We start from the raw sequence: 13057 nt of genomic DNA, 5'->3' as shown, positions 1-13057 counted from the left end.
AACAGCATCACACAGGCAGGAGTGAGAAAAACCCGACGTGTAACAAAAAGGCAGGTATCCTAATCCTACACATCCATACCAACTATAATCTGTAGAAGTTAAATGACATGTGCTCTTAACGCCTATAGATTTTGATTTATGTATATTCTGTTCTCATTAATCGAACCCCGTTAGCTCTGCACTCACCTGCTTTATGGCTGGCCTCTGTTCCAAGCGCAAAATCTTAAGAGTTCTTGGGCTGCACAATTTTCGAAAAATCTGTTTTCATTGCTTCTTGGAGTCGATAAAGTATCTTGAAGTCCGCTGAAATCGAGTCGTCGTGCTTTTCTTGGGTATAAAGTAATTAATATTTTATTTTAATTAACATTAACCTACTGTTATGACCGACTCCGTCGACTTTTAGCCAATCGCGATTCCGTTGAGCTGCACGGCTGAGTGACAGACAGAATGGAGGAACGAGCTTTTTTCTCTCTGGTCTGTCTGAATTACATGGAATGGTGGGGAAAACTGGTTGGAGGGCGGACTGGAATTGTGCAATTTATCTCCACTCTCCTTCTTTATATATAGGGCGCCCTCTGCCTGTGAGCCTGCCTCCCTGACTGTTCCTCAATCTCATAGCTACTGTATTAGGCCTATCGATGTGAATATTGATGTGTGTATTCGGAAAGTATTCAGACCCCTTGACTTTTTCCACAATTTGTTATGTTACAGCCAAATTCAAAAATGTATGAAATTGTTTTTTTCCCCTCATCAATCTACACACAATATTGCATTATGACAAAGCAAAAACAGGTTTTTAGAATTGTTTAAAAATATATATATCACATTTACATAAGTATTCAGACCTTTTACTCAGTACTTTGTGGAAGCACTTTTGGCAGTGATTAAAGCCTTGAGTCTTCTTGGGTATGACGCTACAAGCTTGGCACACCTATATTTGGGGAGTTTCTCCCATTCTTCTCTGCAGATCCTCTCAAGCTCTGTCAGGCTATTTTCAGGTCTTTCCAGAAATGTTTGATCGGGTTCATGTCCGGCCTCTGTCTGGGCCACTCAATGATATTCAGAGACGTGTCCTGAAGCCACTTGACTGTGTGCTTAGCGTCCTGAGGTCCTGAGTGCTCTGGAGCAGGTTTTCATCAAGGATCTCTCTGTACTCTGCTCCATTCATCTTTCCCTCGATCCTGATTAGTCTCCCAGTCTCTGCCGCTGAAAAACATCCCCACAGCATGATGCTGCCACCACCATGCTGCACCGTAGGGATGGTGCCAGGTTTCCTCCAGACGTGACGCTTGGCATTCAGGCAAGAGTTCAATCTTGGTTTCATCAGACCAGAGAATCTTGTGTCCCATGGTCTGAGTACCCTTTAAGTGCCTTTTGGCAAACTCCAAGCGGACTGTCATGTGCCTTTTACTGAGGAGTGGCTTCCGCCTGGCCACTCTAACATAAAGGCCTGATTGGTGGAGTGCTGCAGAGATGGTTGTCCTTCTGGAAGGTTCTCCTACCTCCACAGAGGAACTCTCGAGCTCTGTCAGAATGACCATCAGGTTCCATGACCAAGGCTCTTCTCCCCCAATTGCTCAGTTTAGCCGGATGGCCAGCTCTAGGAAGTCTTGGTTGGTTCCACCAAATCTTGGTGGTTCCAAATTTCTTCCATTTAAGAATGATGGAGGCCATTGTGTTCTTGGGGACCTTCAACGCTACATACAGTGCCTTGCGAAAGTATTCGGCCCCCTTGAACTTTGCGACCTTTTGCCACATTTCAGGCTTCAAACATAAAGATATAAAACTGTATTTTTTTCTGAAGAATCATGGCTCTTGACCTTCAATCATCCGAAGTGGAGTCAATATTTTCTTTATTTGAAATTATTTTATTAAATAAAAATTGAAAAATTGCTGTCCTGCAAAACATATTCAAATGGATAGAGTTTGAAGAGGACGTTAACCTGTTGATCCAGTGTTATCTGTCTTGTCAGTGTGAGTCTTCTGGGAGTTTTGAAACAGGATGGACTGAATTTTTTTCCACATTCCAAAGGTTCCTGCAAAAGGCACTGTGACTGTGCATCTGGATGGAGATCACCCAAGCAGAACAGAGTTTTCAGTTCTTTCCCACAGATTCTAACCTGGTGGAATGGTCTGGACTTTGACTAGAATTCTAAAACAATAAAATATGTTTATTTTTGTCCCAAAACATTGTAATGATTTTGAATTATGATTTGGATTATTGTCTTGTTGGAACAGAACAAATTGACCCATGTGACCCAGTCTCAGGTCTTTTGCTCTCACTCCATATACTTTCTTCCAGAACTGGTCCTAATTTGGCTCCAAACAGCTTCCCATCAACACTTTCCATCTTCCCTGTCCCTGCTGTAAAACCAAATGCAGGCTTTTCAACCATGATGCTGCCCCACCATGTTTGACAGCATGGGGATGGTGGTTCTTTGATGAGCTAGTCAAGGACCATATCACCTCCAAACTACCTGCATTGTTGACCCAAAAGTTCAATTTTGCTTTCATCTGACCAAATACCTTCTTCCACATGTTTGGTGTGCAATCTCAACCAGGTGGCTGCAAACTTTAAACAACATCTGGACAAGAGGATATCTTTAAGAAATGGCTTTCTTCTTGCCACTCTTAGATAAAGGCCAGATTTGTGCAATATGACTGATTGTTGTCCTATGGACAGAGTCTCCCACCTCAGCTGTAGATCTCTGCAGTTCATCCAGAGTGATCATGGGCCTCTTGGCTGCATCTCTGACCAGTCTTCTCCTTGTATGAGCTGAAAGTTTAGAGGGACGCCAGGTCTTGGTGGATTTGCAGTGGTCTGCAACAACTTCCATTTCAATATTATCGCTGATCCTCAACACTGGGGCCCCACAAAGCTTGGGAAATCTTTTGTAGCCCTCTCCTTTAAACTCCTGTTCACCCACAGTATCTCGGACCTGCCTGGTGCACGTTCCTTGTCAATCATGATGCTTGCGGCCACAACAGTGGTAGGCTTGATTACCAACAGTGCAGGTGCATTTATAGGGAGACTTGATTACCCTCGGAGGTGGTTCAGGAAAATAACCTCACACTCATTAGTCATTTAAACAAGGAGATGATTGTGGATTCAGAAATCAGCAGAGGGAAACCCCATCCACATCGATGGAACAGTAGTGGAGAGGGTTTTAAGTTCCTCGAAGGGTTTGTCGGACGGAATTTCCTTGTCCCATCGCGCTCTAGCGACTTGTGGGGGCCGGGCGCCTGCAAGCTGAGGCTGAAGAATTTCCTCCAACACATTGCACTGCGGCAAACTTCTACAGATGCACAATCGAGCAGTCCTGGCGGGCTGTATCACCGCCTGGTATGGCTCTGACCTTCCCTCAACCGTAAGGCCGTCCAGAGGGTCAATATTTTCTTTATTTGATATTATTTTATCATTATGTATTGTTAAATGCTGCCCTCCAGGACAACATATTCAAATGGATAGAGATCATCAAGGACATCAACCACCCGTTGACTGCCTGTTATCTGTCTTGTCAGTGGCGAGTCTTCTGGGAGGTGCATCAAAACTGGGATGGACAGACTGAAAAACAGCTTCCATCTCATGCCATCAGGTTCTGTTAAACAGCCACTGTGACTAACATCTGGAGTGGCTCACCCAAGCACTGTCAATGACACTGACTCTACTCCAGTAGACTTCAATAACCTGGTGGAATGGAAATGATGTAGAATACCATTTAAACAATGAATGTAAAACAATAAAATAATACGAATTTATTGTCCCCATCCTTAAAACATGTATCAAATTTAACTATGCCACTTCTTTACATACTTATCTCATATGTATTATTCTACTCTAAAATCAGAATCTTGCCTATGCTGCTCCCATCACTCATTCAGGATATTATTGTACATATTCTTTATCCCCTTACACTGTGTATGACAGTAGTTTTTTTTGGAACTGTTAGTTAGATTACTTGCAAACGTTATTACTGCATTGTCGGAACTGCCAGCACAACATTTCCTTCCATGGCCTCCAACATCTGCTAACCATGTGTATGTGACAAATAAAATTTGATTTGATTTGATTTGATTTGATTTGGTTCCGACTTAGAATATGTGGACAACTTTAAATACCTAGGTGTCTGGTTAGGCTGTAAACTCTCCTTCCAGACTCATATTAAACATCTCCAATCCAAAATCAAATCTAGAATCGGCTTTCTATTTCGCAACAAAGCCTCCTTCACTCACGCCGCCAAACTTACCCTAGTAAAACTGACTATCCTACCAATCCTCGACTTTGGCGATGTCATCTACAAAATAGCTTCCAACACTCTACTCAGCAAACTGGAGGCAGTTTATCACAGTACCATCCATTTTATTACCAAATCACCTTATACCACCCACCACTGCGACCTGTATGCTCTAGTCGGCTGGCCCTCGCTACATATTCGTCGCCAGACCCACTGGCTCCAGGTCATCTATAAGTCTATGCTAGGTAAAGCTCCGCCTTATCTCAGTTAACTGGTCACAATAACAACACCCACCCGTAGCACACGTTCCAGCAGGTATATCTCACTGATCATCCCTAAAGCCAACACCTAATTTGGCGGCCTTTCCTTCCAGTTCTCTGCTGCCAGTGACTGGAACGAATTGCAAAAATCGCTGAAGTTGGAGACTTTTATTTCCCTCACCAACTTTAAACATCAACTATCTGAGCAGCTAACCGATCGCTGCAGCTGTACATAGTCCATCTGTAAATAGCCCACCCAATCTACCTACCTCATCCCCATATTGATTTTATTTGATTTACTTTTCTGCTCTTTTGCACACCAGTATCTCTACTTGCACATCATCATCTGCTCATTTACCACTCCAGTGTTAATCTGCTAAATTGTAACTATTCGCTCCTATGGCCTATTTATTGCCTACCTCCTCATGCCTTTTGCACACACTGTATATAGAATTTATTTTTTCTACTGTGTCATTGACTTGTTTATAGTGTTATTGGCTTGTTTATTGTTTACTTCATGTGTAACTCTGTGTTGTTGCCTGTGTCACACTGTTTTGCTTTATCTTGGCCAGGTCGCAGTTGCAAATGAGAACTTGTTCTCAACTAGCCTACCTGGTTAAATAAAGGTGAAATTTAAAATGTAAAATGTAAAAACCTGACTGACGATAAAGAAGATGACAGTCACGGCTGCATATGCCAGAGTGACCAACACCAGGAACTTGAACGTGAAGATAATGCCCCAATAACACCAGGACAGACATGTTAGTGTTAAGACGAACTAAAGGATATGGGGAAGCACTGTCTGTGCCCAATGACAGAAAAGGTAGAAGTTTGCCCTTACCACAGATATTCATTTATCCTCATCATGGTTATGTTTACGATTGAGAGTAGGGTAAACTGATCCTATACCTGTTAGTGTTGAGACAAACTCAAGGTAATGGAGTGGTACTGTGCCACTTTAAAACAAATTGAATAATTATTGCCTTTGACCCACCCTATAGCTTAGTCTTCTGTTTTCTGTCATGGCCAGCAGTTGGCCTATTTTCCCACTGATGTTCTAGAATACCTGCTAAGCCATGACACACAGAAAGAGGAAGTACAGGCACAAGGAAATACTAGCCACAATGATGAAGGCCATCTGTTGTTTAGGTTAAGGAGAATACAATGCAGTTTTTTATAATACAAGGAAAATGAGGAAAATGCTCCCAACATTATAGTTATAATTATAATGTAATAGTGGTTTTGTATCATAGACATACAGATGCAGTTATTGTCTGAAGAATACTGCTATCTCTGTCCCCAAGTCTAATGACCAGATGTTGTGGAATGCATTCATCCCATGAACCTTTGAGAGTCAAATACTATCTTTGTCAAAATGAAACAGATCAACTAATGCCAAAATAAAAAACAAATTGATGAATACTACCTCTCACTCCGGTCAAATATAAGGAGGATAGAAAAGCCAAAGACAATTAGCCCAATCTGCTCCCAGTAGGCAGAGGTGATTCCTTGCAGTCTCATCTTGAAGAAGAGTGTACACAGGAGAGTAAAAATATTCTCATTTAATCATCTGAAAGAACATGTTCTCACCACTTACTGTCTCATACAAAATGCTAACCATTGAGCTATATACTGAGTATACCAAACATTAGGAACACCTTCTTAATATTGAGTTGCACCCCCACCCCCTTTTGCCCTCAGAATAGCCTCAATTCATTGGGCCATGGACTCTACCATGGCGTCAAAAGCGTTCCACAGGGATGCTGGCCCATGTTGACTCCAATGCTTCACACAGTTGTATCAAATTGGCCGTTGAGCATGAAAAACTTAGCAGGGTAGCAGTTCTTGACAAAAACCGGTGCTCCTGGCATTTTGTCTTGCCCATTTACCCCCTGAATGGCACGCATACACAATCCATGTCTGAATTGTCTCAAGGCTTAACAATCCTTCTTTAACCTGTCTCCTAAAATGGAATGTCACTTACCTATCTGGTTGATTATTCTGAAGGCAATGTAAACTATGGAACCGTCAGCAGGAACTGGAACCAGGGGCTCATCTGTTTGTTGGGCAAGGGAACATGGAGAGCAAACACTATGTTGTTGACATCAATAGTTTTCCCCAAAGACTTGTCAAAGTCACAGATCTTGTGATACTGGTGGGGATGGTGGATATCCACACATTTGGTAGCCAGATAGTAGATAGCCATGGTGGGACTGGGAGCTGATAGGGAGGGATATCAAATACATTATTCAAATGTGTTAATATTTATAGATATGTATGTGGGCTTACAGGCTAGCAACTCATAGGGAACAGGGGACGAGTTTGAATCACCTTACAGGCTGGTTATGCACATGACAAGTTGCAGTTCAATTGAATCAGTGGAAAGTACAGTATTGCAATATTCTTCTGTGTGTGTTAATGAACTGAAAACAGCTAACTAGTAGTAGAGAATGAAGTAAAGAAAGAAACTGTTCGGACACCTCAAGCTGCCTTGTGCGTAAAAGAGGGAAAGATGCGTAAAATTATCCATATAACTGACATAACCTATGGACTTTGAATGTCTAAATACATTTGCTGTAATGTTTATGATCCAAAGAACTGGTAAATATTTCCTATAATCTGAGAGTATGAAGCCTTGTGCACAACCCGATCAAATTTATTGAAAGCAAGTCTGATAGCAGTGTACCCGTTCTACACTACATGACCAAAAGTATGTGGAAACCTACTCATGGAACATCCATTTCCAAAATCATGGGCATTAATATGGAGTTGTCCCCCCCCCCCTTCGTCCATCAGACTGCAAGGAGATGAAGCGTGATTCATCACTCCAGAGAACACATTTCCACTGCTCCAGAGTTAATGGCACCGAGCTTTACACCACTTCAGCCGACGCTTGGCATTGTGCATGGTGATCTTAGACTCTGGGTTCTGACTACTAAATTTGGAATATTGTTCATTATCAGGTATCCTATTGAAATATTGAGTGTTATAGTCTAGGGTCTACATCAGAAGTTAATGGTTATCTGTATCAAATAAAATACAATTTTATTGGTCGCATACACATGGTTAGCAGATGTTATTGCGAGTATAGTGAAATGCTTGTGCTTCTAGTTCTGACAGTGCAGCAAATCTAACATGTAATCTAACAATTCCACAACTACCTAATACACACAAATCTAAGTAAAGGAATGGAATAAGAATATATACATATAAATATAAGGATGAGCAATGACAGATCGGAATGGTCAAGATGCAATAGATGGCATAAAATACAGTATATACAAAGGAGATTAGAAAATGCAAGATATGTGAACATATTTAAAGTGGCATTATTAAAGTGATCTAGTGATCATTTATTAAAGTGGCCAATAATTTCAAGTCTGTATGTAGGCAGAAACCTCTTTGTGTTAGTGATGGCTGACTCAACATCAAAGTAACTAACAAGGTATTCTCAGGGAGAGGATCAAGAGATTCAATGATAGAGATCATACTGCTGGTGTCCTTTACAAAGGAGGGGAGCTGTTCTGCGAGTGGTCTAATAACAAAGTCAACAAAAGTAGATAGATGGGCCTTTACTGCATCAATGCCCACTACTATAGGGCGCCCTGGAGGTTTTGTAACATTCTTGAGTAATTTCGGCAAAGTATAGAAAGTGGCACTTTTAGGGTGTTTAATAGCCAAAAATCATGTTATTTTTTGGTTATCTGACCAGAAGTTAAATACCCATCTAGGACAGTAAAGATAGTATTCTGAAATTGGGAAGTAGGGTCACTTCTGAGTTTCTTGTAAAAGGTGTTGTCAAGCAGCCGTCTATGACACTCATGTACATAAACTGTCCTATCCATGAGTACAACTGACCCACCCTTATCAGCAGGACGAATCAGATTGTAAATCAAGCAAAGCTTGTTTTTCATCCTTTGGTAAATTATGGAAAGATTTGGACCCCTGTTTATTCTTAAGGAGATGTCCAACATCTTTTTCCACAAGTCTGCAATATGTCTCGATAGAGTGATTGCGATTGGCTGGAGGTATAAAATAACTATTGCTTCTAAAAGGAGTCGGAGTATGTGCAGGAGAGCAACCTACTGGTTCAATAGAAGTGTCAGAATTAGGGGAGCTAAAGTATTCCCTTAAACGGATGTTTCTAAAAAGCTTAAACATGTCTACCTTAACATCAAAATCGTTGCACTGGGTTGTAGGCACAAAATATAACCCTTTATTAAGCAAAGAGACATGGGCAGGGCTGTCTGTAGAACCTGCCACATACGTCTCGTGTTTGATCCGTTGAATTGCGACTCCACTTTGTCTCTATACTGACATTTTGTTTGTTTCATTGCCTTGCGGATGGAATAAGTACACTGTATTCAGTCATAATCCCATTCGCCTTGCCGTGGTTAAATGCGGTGGTTCGCGCTTTCAGTATTGCGCGAATGCCACCATCTATCAACGGTTTCTGGTTAGGGTAGGTGTTAATAGTCACAGTGTGTACAACATATCCTATGCACTTATAAACTCACTAATCGAATCAGCATATATGTCGATATTATTCTCTGATGCTAGTTTAATGTAGTCATGGCTCTATTTAGTACTGTGTGCCTTCCATAGTCTGTTCTGGACTTGTGGACTGTGAAGAGACCTCTTGTGGCATGTCTTGTGGGGAATGCATGGTTGTCCAAGCTGTGCACCAGTAGTTCAAACAGACAGCTCAGTGCATTCAACATGTCAATACCTCTCATAAATACAAGCAGTGATGAAGTCAATATCTCCTCCACTTTGAGCCAGGAGAGATTGACATGCATATTATTAATATTAGCTCTCTGTGTACATCCAAGGGCCAGCCGTGCTGCCCTGTTCTGAACCAATTGCAATTGCAAAGTCCTTTTTTGTGGCACCTGACCACACGACTGAACAGTAGTCCAGGTGTGACAAAACTAGGGCCTGTAATATCTGCCTTGTTGACAGTGCTGTCAAGAAGGTAGAGCAGCGCCTTATCATAGACATACTGTACAACTCCCCATCGTAGCTGTTCTCTCAATATGTTTTGACCATGACACTTTACAATCCATGGTAACTACAAGCAGTTTAGTCACCTCAACTTGCTCCATTTCCACATCATTTTAATTAGAAGATTTAGTTGAGGTTTAGGGTTTAGTGAGTGTTTTGTTCCAAATACTATGCTTTAGTTTAAAAATTATTCAGGGCTACCTTATTCCTTGCCACCCACTCTGAAACCAGCTGCATCTCTTTGTTGCAGTTATTTCAGTCGCTGATGTGTATAGTGTTGAGTCATCCGCATACATAGAAACTCTGGCTTTACTCAAAGTCAGTGACATGTTGTTAGTAAAAATTGAAAAAAGTAAGGGGCCTAAACAGCTACCCTGGGGAATTCCTGATTCTAACTGGATTATATTTGATAGGCTTCCATTAAAGAACACCCTCTGTGTTCTGTTAGACAAGTAACCCTTTATCCACAATATAGCAGGGGGTGGAAAGCCAAAACACATGTGTTTTTCCAGCAGTAGACTATGATCAATAATTTCAAAATCTGCACTGAAGTCTAACAAGACAGCCCCCACAATCATTTTATCATCAATTTCTCTCAGCCAATCATCAGTCATTTGTGTTATTGCTGTGCTTATTGAGTGTCCTTCCCTAAAAGCATGCTGAAAATCTGTTGTCAATTTGTTTACTGTAAAATAGCATTGTATCTGGTCAAACACAATTTTTTCCAAAAGTGTACTAAGGGTTGGTAACAGACTGATTGGTCAGCAATTTGAGCCAGTAAGTTTTTTTTTACTATTCTTAGGTAGCGGAATGACTTTTGCTTCCCTCCAGGCCTGAGGACACAAACTTTCTAGTAAGCTTAAATTGAAGATGTGGCAAATAGGAGTGGCAATATCGTCCGCTATTATCCTCAGTAATTTTCCATCCAAGTTGTCAGACCCCGGGGGCTTGTCATTGTTGATAGACAACAATAATTTTTTTCACCTCTTCCACACTAACTTTAAAGAATTTAAAATTACAATGCTTGTCTTTCATAATTTGGTCAGATATACTTGGCAGTGTAGTGTCAGCATTTGTTGATGGCATGTTATGGCTAAGTTTGCTAATTTTGCCAATGAAAAAATCATTGAAGTAGTAGGCAATACCAGTTGGTTTTGTGATAAATGAGCCATCTGTTTCAATGAATGATGGAGCTGTGTGCATTTTTTCTCTCATTTAAGGTGCTCCAAAGCTTTTTACTATAATTCTTCATATCATTTATCTTGGTTTCATAGTGTAGTTTCTTATTCTTTTTAGTCAGTTTAGTCACATGATTTCTCAATTTGCAATAAGTTTGCCAATCAGTTGTGCAGCATGACATCCCTCTCAACCATACCATTTTTCATTTCCTCATGAATTCACAAGGATTGAACAGTTTTTACAGTCGTTTTCTTAATGGGTGCATGCTTAGCAACTGGAATAAGCAATTTCATAAATGTGTCAAGTGCAGTGTCTGTTTGCTCCTCATTACACAACATGGACCAACAGATATTCTTTACATCAATAACATAGCAATCACTATAAAACTTATTGTATGACTTCTTATACACTATATTAGGCCCAGCCTTTGGAACTTTGGTTTTCCTAGATATGGCTGCTATATTGTGATCACTACAGCCGATGGATTTGGATACCGCTTTAAAGCTAATTTCTGTAGCATTAGTAAAGATGTGATCGATACATGTTGATGATTTCATTCCTGTACCGTTTTTAACTACCCTGGTAGGTTGACTGGTTACAGTTTGAAGCTTTTTCTTGAGTGGGCAGCTTGATGAAAGCCAGTCAATATTTAAATCACCCAGAAAATGTACCTCTCTGTTGATATCACATACATTATCAAGCATTTCACACGTTATCCAGATAATGACTGTTAGCACTTGGTGGTCTATAGCAGCTTCCCACAGGAATGGGCTTTAAGTGAGGCAGATGAACCTGTAGCCATATTACTTCAACAGTATTTGACATGAGATCCTCTCTAGTCTTTACAGGAATGTGGTTCTGAATAGAAACAGCAACACCTCCACCACTGGCATTTCTATATTTTCTATAAATGTTACAACCTTGTATTGCTACAACTGTACTGTCAAAGGTATGCTCTAAGTGAGTTTCAGAGATAGTCAGAATATGAATGTCATCTGTTACTAGCAAATTATTGATTTCATGAACCTTGTTTCTTAAGCTACAAATATTAATGTGGGCTATTTTGAGCACTTTTCTTCCGGAATACTTACTTGCTTTCATAGCTTTACATGGAAGCTTAGCAGCAGTAGATGTGCTCATGTTCTTTATGTTAGTGCAGGGTGAGCTGCTCACAGTGGACTTCCTCCTAGGGCACACCGGCTTAGTACTAACAGTATAAATCTGGTTCATAGGCACATGATTACTGCATACAATATCTGTAGGATCAGTAGATAGTATCAGGGCAGTCAGGGAAGATCAGGGCAGTTAAAGGGACAGGTTATATTAGGTTACTTATATTGTCTACTGACGCTCCTGGTGTAATGTACAATTGCTGAAGCATTATGACAACTCTGCTTCACAATGGTAGGGATTAGCTGAGCTGGGCTTGAGTCACTGATAAATCAGTCTCAACGCAGCCTTCTAGTGCTGTGAAAGGATCCAAGTTGTTGCAAAGATGCTAATTAGCTCAAATTGTCCATTAGCTCAAACAGTCAAGTTACATAAAATCATTAGGCCCTAATCTATGGATTTCACATGACTGGGAATACAGATATGAATCTGTTAGTCAGATAGCTTTAAAAAAACAGTAGGGGCATGGATCAGAAAAACCAGTCAGTTTCTGGTGCGACCACCATTTTGCCTCATGCAGCATGACACATCTCCTTCGCATAGAGTTGAGCAGGCTGTTGATTGTGGCCTGAATGTTGTCAGACTCCTCTTCAATGGCTGTATGAAGTTGCTGGATATTGGTGGAAACTGAAACATGCTGTCGTACACATCGATCCAGAGCATCCCAAACATGATCAATGGGTGACATGCCTGGTGAGTATGCAGGCCATGTCACTGTCGGTCATTGTAATGACTTTACATTAGTTGTCTTATTTAGAATAATTTACCATCAAAACATAATGGCATTTTATGACTTGTTGGTCCTAGTCAAATTAAAAACTAAAAAAAACCTCTGCTTTTGTCCATGATGTATAAAACTGAGGCTAACATACACAGTACAAAAACACCTAAAAATGAGGAAAGAACTATAAATAACTCCAGAAAACATGAGGAACAATAGGTCACTATAAAAGATGTTAACTTTATTGCTTAAAGAATACAACTTTATAAAAGGCATGTGAAATGGGTAACACAATGACAGGTTACCAATCTTTATAGAATTCACCACACATTCATAATGCAACTTTATCATACTGCACCACAGAAAAACAAATGTGCACCCCATTCCCGAAATTGTGCACTACTATTGACAAGAGCCAAAGTAGTGCAGCATAAAGGTAATAGGGTACCATTTGGGATGCACAATATAAAAAGCCAAGAAGAAATCAA

General features: G+C 40.6%; 1 protein-coding gene across 2 annotated transcripts in view; it reads right to left on the bottom strand.

The window, feature by feature from the left end:
- The window catches only part of gng12b (guanine nucleotide binding protein (G protein), gamma 12b), a 73718-nt gene extending 73194 nt beyond the window's left edge, over positions 1-524 (bottom strand). Inside the window, exon 1 of one of the 2 annotated variants that reach the window (XM_024422019.2) lies at positions 187-524. The gene's annotated coding sequence lies outside the window, so the exon portion shown is untranslated. The remainder of the gene's footprint in view (positions 1-186) is intronic. The other variant, XM_024422020.2, reaches the window with a different exon arrangement.
- Positions 525-13057: the final 12533 nt, after the last annotated feature.

This window comes from Oncorhynchus tshawytscha, linkage group LG05, assembly GCF_018296145.1.
Source record: "Oncorhynchus tshawytscha isolate Ot180627B linkage group LG05, Otsh_v2.0, whole genome shotgun sequence".
Classification (NCBI taxonomy): Eukaryota; Metazoa; Chordata; class Actinopteri; order Salmoniformes; family Salmonidae; genus Oncorhynchus; species Oncorhynchus tshawytscha.
This window is presented reverse-complemented; position numbering and strand designations above follow the sequence as displayed.